The following is a 9,388-nucleotide window of genomic DNA, read 5'->3' as shown; positions in this document are numbered from 1 at the left end:
CGCCCGCCTGCCCAAGAACACGCCGTGGAGCTGTTGCTAAGCTGTCACCCATGCACCGATCAATCTTTCAGCCCAACCACAGATGTCACTTCTCACCATCTTTGGTATAAACCTCTTTGGTGAAAGGGTAGAGAAGTCCCTTCCCCTAAACCCACAGGTCTCAGAAAAAGGGGAGGCTTCATGACCATTTCCTGATGAAGCTGCCTGCTTCACAAGGCAACTGTCAAAAGGACAGTATTTCTGAAATGCGACAGTGTGAGAGAGATGGTTTTTGAGCTGCTTCCACTGCTGTTGAGTTCTCCCAGCGGCCTCACAAAGTAGGCAGAATAAGGTTATCATCTCCACTTCAAGATGACAAAACTGGAGCTTGGAGGTGGGTTTAACTGCCCAGGTTCACCCAGCGAATAAGCAGCAGAGGAGACAGAACCAGGACTGACTTGGGCGGTGTTCTTCCCTCCTCCCGAGCCCACCTGAGTTTCTGCTCATTGCGACTAAATCACACCTAACGGCGCCGAGGGGGCTGCCTGCGGCCCGAAGCCCTACCACTTCTGCAGCTCCAGGCAGAATTGGTCCTGTTCCCAGACACAAACCTCTGAAAAGAAACTGGTCCCATCAAACAACGTCTAGTTGAAACGCTCTGCTCCGGGGACACAGCAGAGCTGGGTGCTACCACGAGCCCCTGGCTGCCTGGGCAGGCATCTGTATCCAAATCGGCCGATCTGCCATAATTAGGAGATGTGACCGTGCAGCCGTGAGACGAGTTCTAAGCACTGACAGGTTTACATAGAGTAAAACACGCAGCACTTAAGCATACATGTGCGTGCACACGCGGGAATATCTGCTCATGCACACACGTGCCTCCCTGTTACCAGCGCTCAGAACAAGATTTGCATCCCCAGAAAATCCCTTCGCAGCTCCTTCCAGGCCACCCACCACCCCTGCAAGAAGCTTCCTAACGGCTTCCATCCCCGTGCCTTGGGCCGGCCTGTCCCTACTTCACACCCGCTCTCACAGGGCTGGGAGCACGGCTCTCACACCATTGGCTCTTTGTTCTGTTTCTGCTTCAAGGAGACAGTGCAGGCACAAAAGGAAGAACGCTGGCCTGGGACGCTCCCTTCTGAAGAAAGTGACCGGACTCGCTCTCTGCTGGTACTGAAGGAGCCTCTCCCCAGCCCCGCCACCTTAGCTGGGCTACTCTAATTCTTCCTCTTGAGCTTAAAGGCCCAGTCTAAGGGCACTGGCGGGCCCCAGGGGTGGGGCAGAAAGGTCGCAGCGTCAGAGCAGGTACCGCAGTGAGCCCTCAGAGGAAGCTGCTATGCGGGAAGAATCAGCATCGGGTAGACAATGGAAGGCCAGAAGCCTGAACCACCGCTCCACGGAGAGACGTAAAGCCCACAGTCTGCTGACTCTGCAGGCTCCCCGGCGGTACTTCGCAAGGGGGGCTGCCTGCTGTCCCCTCACCTCCTGCCAACAAACCGCCTTTAAATCAAACCAGCCTGTGTTTCTGCTCATGGCAGCTAAAACTTAGCCTCCATCTCAGATCAGCCCCCAAATGGAGAGACCTCTTCAATGGAGATCTGATCAGACAGCAGCGTGCGGGGCATGGCGGCACTGAGCAGGCCCTTAATCAACACCTGCTGCACAATGAAGCTCAAACCCTTCCAGGTAATCTGGTTTGCTTAAAACAGCCCAGTGATGTGGGGACTTCACAGGAGCAACGTACGTGCGTGGCAGGCCCAGGCTGTGCAGACAGTCTGTTCGGAGCTGCCCCATGTTTCCACACCATTGTAATAGTTGATGCTCGCAAGTACCCTAGAAAGCACCCCCACCATTTTACAGGAGACCCAATGGGAGCTCAAATGACTTCAGCGACTTGGCCTTTCAAAGCATCCTTCCCACCCCTCCAGCCCCATCACTCTCCAAGAGAGACAGAAATCACCCGAGCACCGGACCTCAAGGTCTTAGGACTTCAAAGTCAGCTCTCCTCTCAACAGTGTTTCTTTGATGCCGCTGATTAACCCGCTCACAATTACACGGTGCTGAGGCACTGCTGTTCTGAGGGTTTCATGTATATTAATTTATTTAATCCACACAGCAACCCCAGGTAGTATATCATTATCCCCTTTTACAGATAAGGAAATGGAGACACAGAAATGTCAAGTCCACGCTCAGCCTCATAATTAAGTGGCACAGCCTGGATCTGGGCCAAGACTGGTAGTGTCTGAAGCCACATGAAAGTGGGTAGTGCTCTACCTGGCCCACGGCAGGTGGTGATGGAAGTTTTTGGTTTGCTGTGCCAAAGCAGACTGAAGTCAAGAGGCGCATGTAACAAAACTCCCTTCTTTTAACAGGTAACGAGACCCCGCTGCCTGACCAAGGCAATCCATGCCTCCTCCTGTGGCCTTGAGTCCTTCACAGTCTAGCCAGATCTCCCTGGACCACCTGTTATGTAAATGAAGGGGGCCACATTCTCCTCTGACTGATCAGAAAGTTCCTATTCAAGCAGTAAAGCCCAGCTCAGACATCACGTCCTTTCTGTCCCATTCTTAGCTTCCCTCTGTCCCCATCCCTTCATCTAGCAAAATGAGGTAGGACAGGGGCCTCTGTGTCCTCTGCATTCTGGTCACGCCTCCACCAAGGCTCCTGCCCAATCCACTGTGTACTCACACCTTTCCCTTCTTCACCAGCCCCACCTCCAGGGCAGTACAGCCCTGCGGTCTCTCTACCTAGCAGAGCGCTTAGCTCAGAGTCAAAGCCGGGTAAGCACCTGTATCTGCTCAAATCCAACTTCCTCAACTCCTCCCAAGCAGGGCTGGCTCTGACTGCAGAGGGACTGGCATGAATCGTTCTGGTTGTCTAATGTCCCCTCCATGTCCCACCACCTTCCAAAGATCCACTGTTTCCATTACTTAAAGTTCTATATTCATACCTAACATTAGAACACATCTCACTAGGAAATCAGATCTGGCACCCCCGACTCTAATTGAAAGAGAGAGGAAACATCCCTCTGCTTTTCTCCCCATGGAGACATCAGGAGATGGGAGGGTGGAGTAAGTCTCCTGATATTTCCAAGATAAAGGATTTCCTTGTGGGGAAACCCTTCCAGCACTTATTTGCTTACTCTTTTCATTTTCGAAAGGAAGCGGAAATTAGGTCTAAGCAATCCAGTAACATTGCAAAATTCTCAGGGTTATTAATAGCCTCTTACTCCACCACTAAGCAGCACTATAGAATTCAACCACAGACAGCCAGGACAGGGAGCTGTAGTTCCATGCCCAGGCCCAGGAGGCCAGGAACTAATACACCCTTTCCAGAGCGAACCCCTCTACCTAGTAACCTCCCAACCCGTGGCGCATTACAGAGACGATGATGATTCCGCAAACTCAAAATGCCTCCAACAGGAGAGAGACACAAGTTGATCTGAAGAAGATAATTTCACTGTCAGGCATGAGATTGTATGTCCAGGTTTTCAGAGGCAAAGCTGGGAAAATAACAGACAAGTAGGAAAGTCAGTGTCTCCACTGGCACATCCTCTGAGTGGCTTCCAGAGGTGGACCTCCTGTTACTTAAATGAAGGAGGCCACGTTCTCCTCCGACTGACCAGCAGTGCTCCTATTTCAGCAGTAAAGCCTGGCTCAGACATCACTTTCTTTCTGTGCCATTCCTGGCTTCCCTCTGCTCAGAACCTTACACAGGGGGCCTCCCCTGGTGGCACAGAGGTTGAGCGCTGGGTTGAGAAGCTGCCTGCAGCCTCTGCAGCACTGGTTTGATCCCCAGCAGCTGGGTGAGGGTCCCACATGGTGCGCAGAACCTTACACAGGGCCCTGGAGCTTTTCAATCACCCTTGTGGCTGCTCCAGCAGAGCAGATTCTGCAGGCAAGATGGCCCATCTTAAGAAAGGAAGTGAAAGATGATCTCTTTCCATTAGTAAGGAATTCAGAATGAAGACCACAAGTTTCCGCTCCCTCCTCCCCCCTATGCTTTTAAGGATAAGGATTGAGGGTGCTTTTGTTCTCTACCTTTGCTTTTGATTCTGTGGAGAAGACTTGGGTGAATTAGGTTTTTGTTTCTACAACAGAACACACCACATCAGGAAGGCAACCAGCAGTCACACCCTCCTTCTAATCAACACCACCATCTCAAAAGAGGTTCTCCCTCTGATTCTTCTCATCTCAGACATGACTCAGCTTCCCTTAGTTCAGACCACAGAATGAGGATGAGGCTCTAAGGGACAGTTGAGGGGGATATGGTGGGCAGAGATTCAGATTGCAACGAGTACTAGAAACGCCAAGAAGGACCATCACTGGCTTCTCCTCCCCACTGGTCCCAACAGTGGCTGAGGGTTCTCCTGTTTGTTGGATCCTGGGTGGATCCCAAGACTCATAGGTTAAAAGTCACTCACTTAGGTAGAGCCTGAGGTATGCTGAGCAGAGTATGGGAACAGAGGGACTGCCAGGGCTTCGGCCCCCAATACCTAGGTTAAAGGGTCCAGGCCTCCACTCGTCCTGCCCAGAAAGCTGGGCAGGCCCTACACTGACAGATGGAATGAACCCTGCAGCAGAGCCTGGGCTCGGTCAGTCCCACCTCGACTGGCCTGCAGACTTGTTACCCTGGGCGGGCCAACTACCGGCCTCCAGGGCCTCCACATCCACACGTTTGCTTGCTATTATCCCTTCCGCTCTGTGCCAAACTTCTCAAGCTTTTAAGTCACAGCTCTGCCCTCTCATCTAGGCCATCATCTCTACACACTGCCCCAGTCCCACTGACCTCTGGTTGCCCAGGAGCAATTTTTTCTCTTGCAACTGGACGTGCTCTCTGCACACCTGGGCACTGCAAGACTGCACGCTGTCACCCTCTCCAGTTCAGACCCAAGGTTGTTGGGCAGGTCACACACATGCAATCACACATGCTGAAGTCTGAGACACAGACTCTAGACCGTGGTTCTCAGCTCGGGTCACAACCTCTACACCCACCTGCTCAACTCCCCTGCAATTCTCACCAATGGCCAGGACTGAGAGCCACAGCCCAGCATCATCAGCAACCTGGCGTGGACACCCCAGCTACTCCTCCCCAGCCTGCAGCACAGAACCTCCCACACAGCTGTGCCCGTGGAACCCCACACCGAAAATATCCTCCAAGGTGCCCCAGACACAGAAAACCCTCCATCATCCAATCCCTAAGTGCAGTAATGGAGGAGGGAGACTTAGAAGGGGTCAGTGTTTACAGAAACAAACTGAGATGGAAAAAGCACAGGAACTTTAGGAAACTTTCCCTTCAGCAGGCTACAGGGCTGCAACAGGACAGCAGCCTTGTGGGGACCCGGGGTGTGGGGAGGGAAAGAGTCCTGGGTTAGCACTGAAATCCCAGGCTGTGGGCCTGATTCTCAATACTGACCATAACAACACAGCATTGTTCTTGCTCTTGCAGTAAAATCAGGCCAAGCCCTTGCATTTTATAAAGAAGGGAGCTAAGAGCTCCAGAAACTGCCAAGGCCAAAAGGACAAAAGGCCTAAGGCCCCACCCCCACCCTTGGGTCAGCTCTCCCCTACAGCACCGGAACCTGGACTCTGCAGCTCTGCACAAAACTCTCTGGACCTCAGATCCTGACCAATGGGAGGAGGTTTCCAACCAGACCTTGAATGAGGCAGTTAAAGGCTTGTGCTCTGCAGGGGGGCAGACCAGGATCTGTATCTCAGCTCTAACAAACTTTTATCTGTACAATGGGGGTTTCAATCAGTCCCAGTCTATGACTGAGCATTACATGGGATGCCTGGCACAGACTGAGCAGAACTTCAACCGTGTGAACTTGCAGAAGTTGCAAAAACCAGGTAACACGTAGGGCATACAAAAGACCTACGTGCCAGGCTGACGTCTATCGATGCTAAAATGAGAGCAGAAATGTGAAGGTAATCAGGGAGAAAAATGGACAGAAAAGGCAGAGCACTGTAGCAGATGTCCCACCCCACCACCAGTTCCAGAGCAGTGGCCAGCATAATGCTTGGTACGTGGTAAGTGCTCAACAAATCTTTTCTAGTGACTCAAGTACAGCCAGCATGCCTGGGGGGTCATATATCCTAATGCTCAGGCAGTTAAGCAGACAGGTAAATAAATAAGGGTGTCTATGTAGGGGCCATGGCAAGCTGCAAAGAACGACCAGCCTGGAGTTCAAATTTAACATGTTAAAGCACATCACACAGCCTGGTCTGGAGAGCCACTTTGTAGCCTCTGGCTTATCACGGATTCTGGTTCTTCATCAATGTCTTGCACTTTGCCTAACCATCCTGTGATCTGGTCTGGTCTTTCAAGCACACTGTGAGCATCCTGAAGATGAAGGTTGTGACTTAAAAGTCCCAAATAACGTAAGTAGCCTAGAACAGGCTGGCCTCACGGTAGTGAGGGCCTCACTCTGAGCAATTTCTGGACTGAACAGCCAAACTGATGAACTCAAGGCCTGGATTCCCAGGATCTTGGAGATCCTGGGATCTACCCAGCTCCTGGGACCAGGCTGAGTTGGTGCACACTGTGCTCAGCTGCGGAGACTGGGCGAAAGAGAATGGATCTTGGAGCTTTTCCTTCAACTGCATCAAATATGCTTGTTCCTGAGCCATGTAGGCAGGTGGCACTGATGTATCCAGACACATTCTTTTGACGTGGAATAAGTAAGAATATGCTATATATAGAATATGCTATATATCCCACTGTTTTCAGGAAGTTTAGACCTCACTTTCTGTATCCCCAAATTTCCCTGCTAACTCCTAGAAGCATGCTGTACAGAAAAACTAGACTCTGATTAACAGATGGGGATTCTGGTCTTAATTCTGCCTCCTCTATAACCAAACTAGGATGATCACTGGTGGGCAATGTAACTTATAGGAGCTTCATGATTTTGATTACTAAATGCAAATAACAATAATAAGCTCAAAAAAACCTGTAGGGATTAAATGGCACAGGTTAGTGTCAGGCACTTCACAGCTCAAAAGGGCAGCCCCCAGTCATGTGTAGCCATCGAACACTTGAACTGTGCCTCTTAAGAATTGAGCTGGGCTATGTAAGTGTGAAACCCATATCAAAGACTCAGATTGCACACAAAAATGTGCCATATCTCTCCAGTAATGTTTTCATATTAATTATATGTCCAAATAATATTTTGGGAAATACTAGCTTAAATAACATATATTACAAACATTAATTTCACCTGTTTCTTTTTACTTTTTCAATGCGGCAACTAAAAATAATTTAATCATATGTATGGCTTGCATTATATTTCTACTGGACAGCATCACTTTGGCATAGGGTGTGGCACACAAAAAGTACTCCAAAGTTAATTTTCTTTCCCCACAGGCAGACATCAGAAACCACAAGTGACACTTCGTTTCTCCTCACAAATCCCTGTCCTCTATTCACTTATTCACTGGCACTTACAGTGCCAGCCCTGTGCAAGAGGCAGGAGACACAAAAGCAAAACCAGACACTATCCTCTTCCTCATAGATCTTATTAATATTGTCACAAATGTATGCAGAACTGCAGCTGTGCAAGTTTCTGGATGGACATGGGGTGATAAAAGAGGGGATTTGTTTGGTGGGGGACACACACAGGGGCCAGGAATGCCTCCCCAGGAAGTGATACTTGAGTGGTAACTTGAAGGATGAAGAGCAATTTCGGGGCTCAACCAGGAGAAGTGTACAGACGGACCGCCAGAGCCTGGTATGCAGAAGGAAGCAGGGGGCGTTGAGCAAGAGGGTCTATGAGACCAGGGAGAATACGTGGGACCTGGGGGAGGTTCGGGGCTGACTCCAGGGGTACAAAGCCGGGGCCCGTTTTAAGCAGAGGTCGCAGATCTGATCTGCATTTTGGAAAGCTCCCTGGGCTGTGGTGCAGGCAGCGGGAGAGGGGCCCCGGCGCCCGTGGGCTGGACAGTCCGGGCGCTGCAACAGCCCCGGCCTGAGGCGAGCAGCCTGGACGAGTGGGCGGCGGTGGGGATGGAAGGGGGAGGCCTGGGGGCCACGGAGCCCACCCGATCGGCAGGGGCGGGGCGGGGGGTGCTGAGTGGCGCGTGGCCAGCGGCGGGGCTGGGGGCGACTTCCAGAAAACCCGCGGGGCCCCCGACTAGCGCCCCAGCCCCAGCCCCTCCCGCCTCCCCCGGCGTGCCCGCGCCCCCGGGCTCCAGCCTCCCACCGCCTCCCTCCGGCCCAGCGCGGCCCAGACCCCGCTCCCCGCGCCCGGCCCGCCTCCTGCCCCCGAAGCCGGACCCCGAGCCCCTTCCCGCCCGGAGGCCCCGGCAGGGCCGCGACCCCGCGGGAGCCCCACAAGCCCGGGGAGCAGCCCAGGCCCGCCCTCCCCAGCCCCGCCGCCGCCGCCCGGGCGAGGCAGGACGCGGCCGCGGGCCCCTCCCCGCGCCCCCGGCCCCCCTCCCGGGGCCCGCCGCGCCCCGCCGCCCGCGCCCCCCACTCACCAGGGCGCCGACCTAGGCCCAGCTCGCGCCCCGCTCCGCCGCGGCGCCTGAAACCGCCCCGCCCCGCCCTCCCGGGACCCCGCCCCACGCAGGCAGGCTCGGCCTCCTATTGCTCTGTTTCGCCGTCGCGCTGAAGCCTCTTTCCTCAATTGGGCTGTTTGCGTGTCACTCAGGAAGGGGCGGGCCCAGCTGCCGGGAAAACGCCGACGGGCCCCGCCCCCGGAGGCCTCTTAAAGACACAGGCTGCGCGGTTCCCGCGATCCCGGCTCCTCGCGCCCACCCTCCCCGGGCGGCGGGGGCTGCGGGGACCGGGGTTCTCAGCAGCAGCTGCAGGTCACATTTGGCCCAGCCTGGGATTGAAGGAAAAGGCGTTGGTTCTTTGTGACAAATCAGAGGTTCTCAGGGCACAGTTGTCCTCCGGCGGCTCCCGGCTCCGTGCCCCGCAGGCTTGGACGCGCGCCCGACGGGGGGGTAGCTGAGGTTTGGGGGGCCGAGTGGGAGGTGACAGTCGTGGCAGAGGCTCTGAGCAGCCGCGCGGCTGCTCACCACCGAGTTGGAGCTAATTATACCGGCACCCAGGGTTGACCGTGGGCGCCGAGCAGAGGCAGAAGGGTACAGCTCAGCTGTGCTGCTGGTAGGGACCCGTGGGAGGTGGCATTTCGTCACCACACCTGCGGAGGGAACGGCCCGGGGCGCCCTGCCAGCGCCCCCCTCGTGCCAGCGCCCCCCTCGTGCCAGCTCCCGCACAACCACCTGCGTGGAGGTCTGAGGCTGACCCCCTGTGACAGATGAGGAAACTGGTGATGGAGAGGCCCAGCCATCCTGCAACTGGTGATGGGCAGAGCAAGGTGTTTGCCCATTTTGTCCAAGAAGATCATGACAACAATTCGGGGAGAGGGGTATTTTGTTGTCTGTGTTATAGATACTCAGCAGAG

Source organism: Talpa europaea (genome assembly GCF_964194135.1).
Source record: "Talpa europaea genome assembly, chromosome: 11".
NCBI classification, from domain to species: Eukaryota; Metazoa; Chordata; class Mammalia; order Eulipotyphla; family Talpidae; genus Talpa; species Talpa europaea.
The sequence above is the reverse complement of the archived record's forward strand: the minus strand, read 5'-3'. Positions refer to the sequence as shown.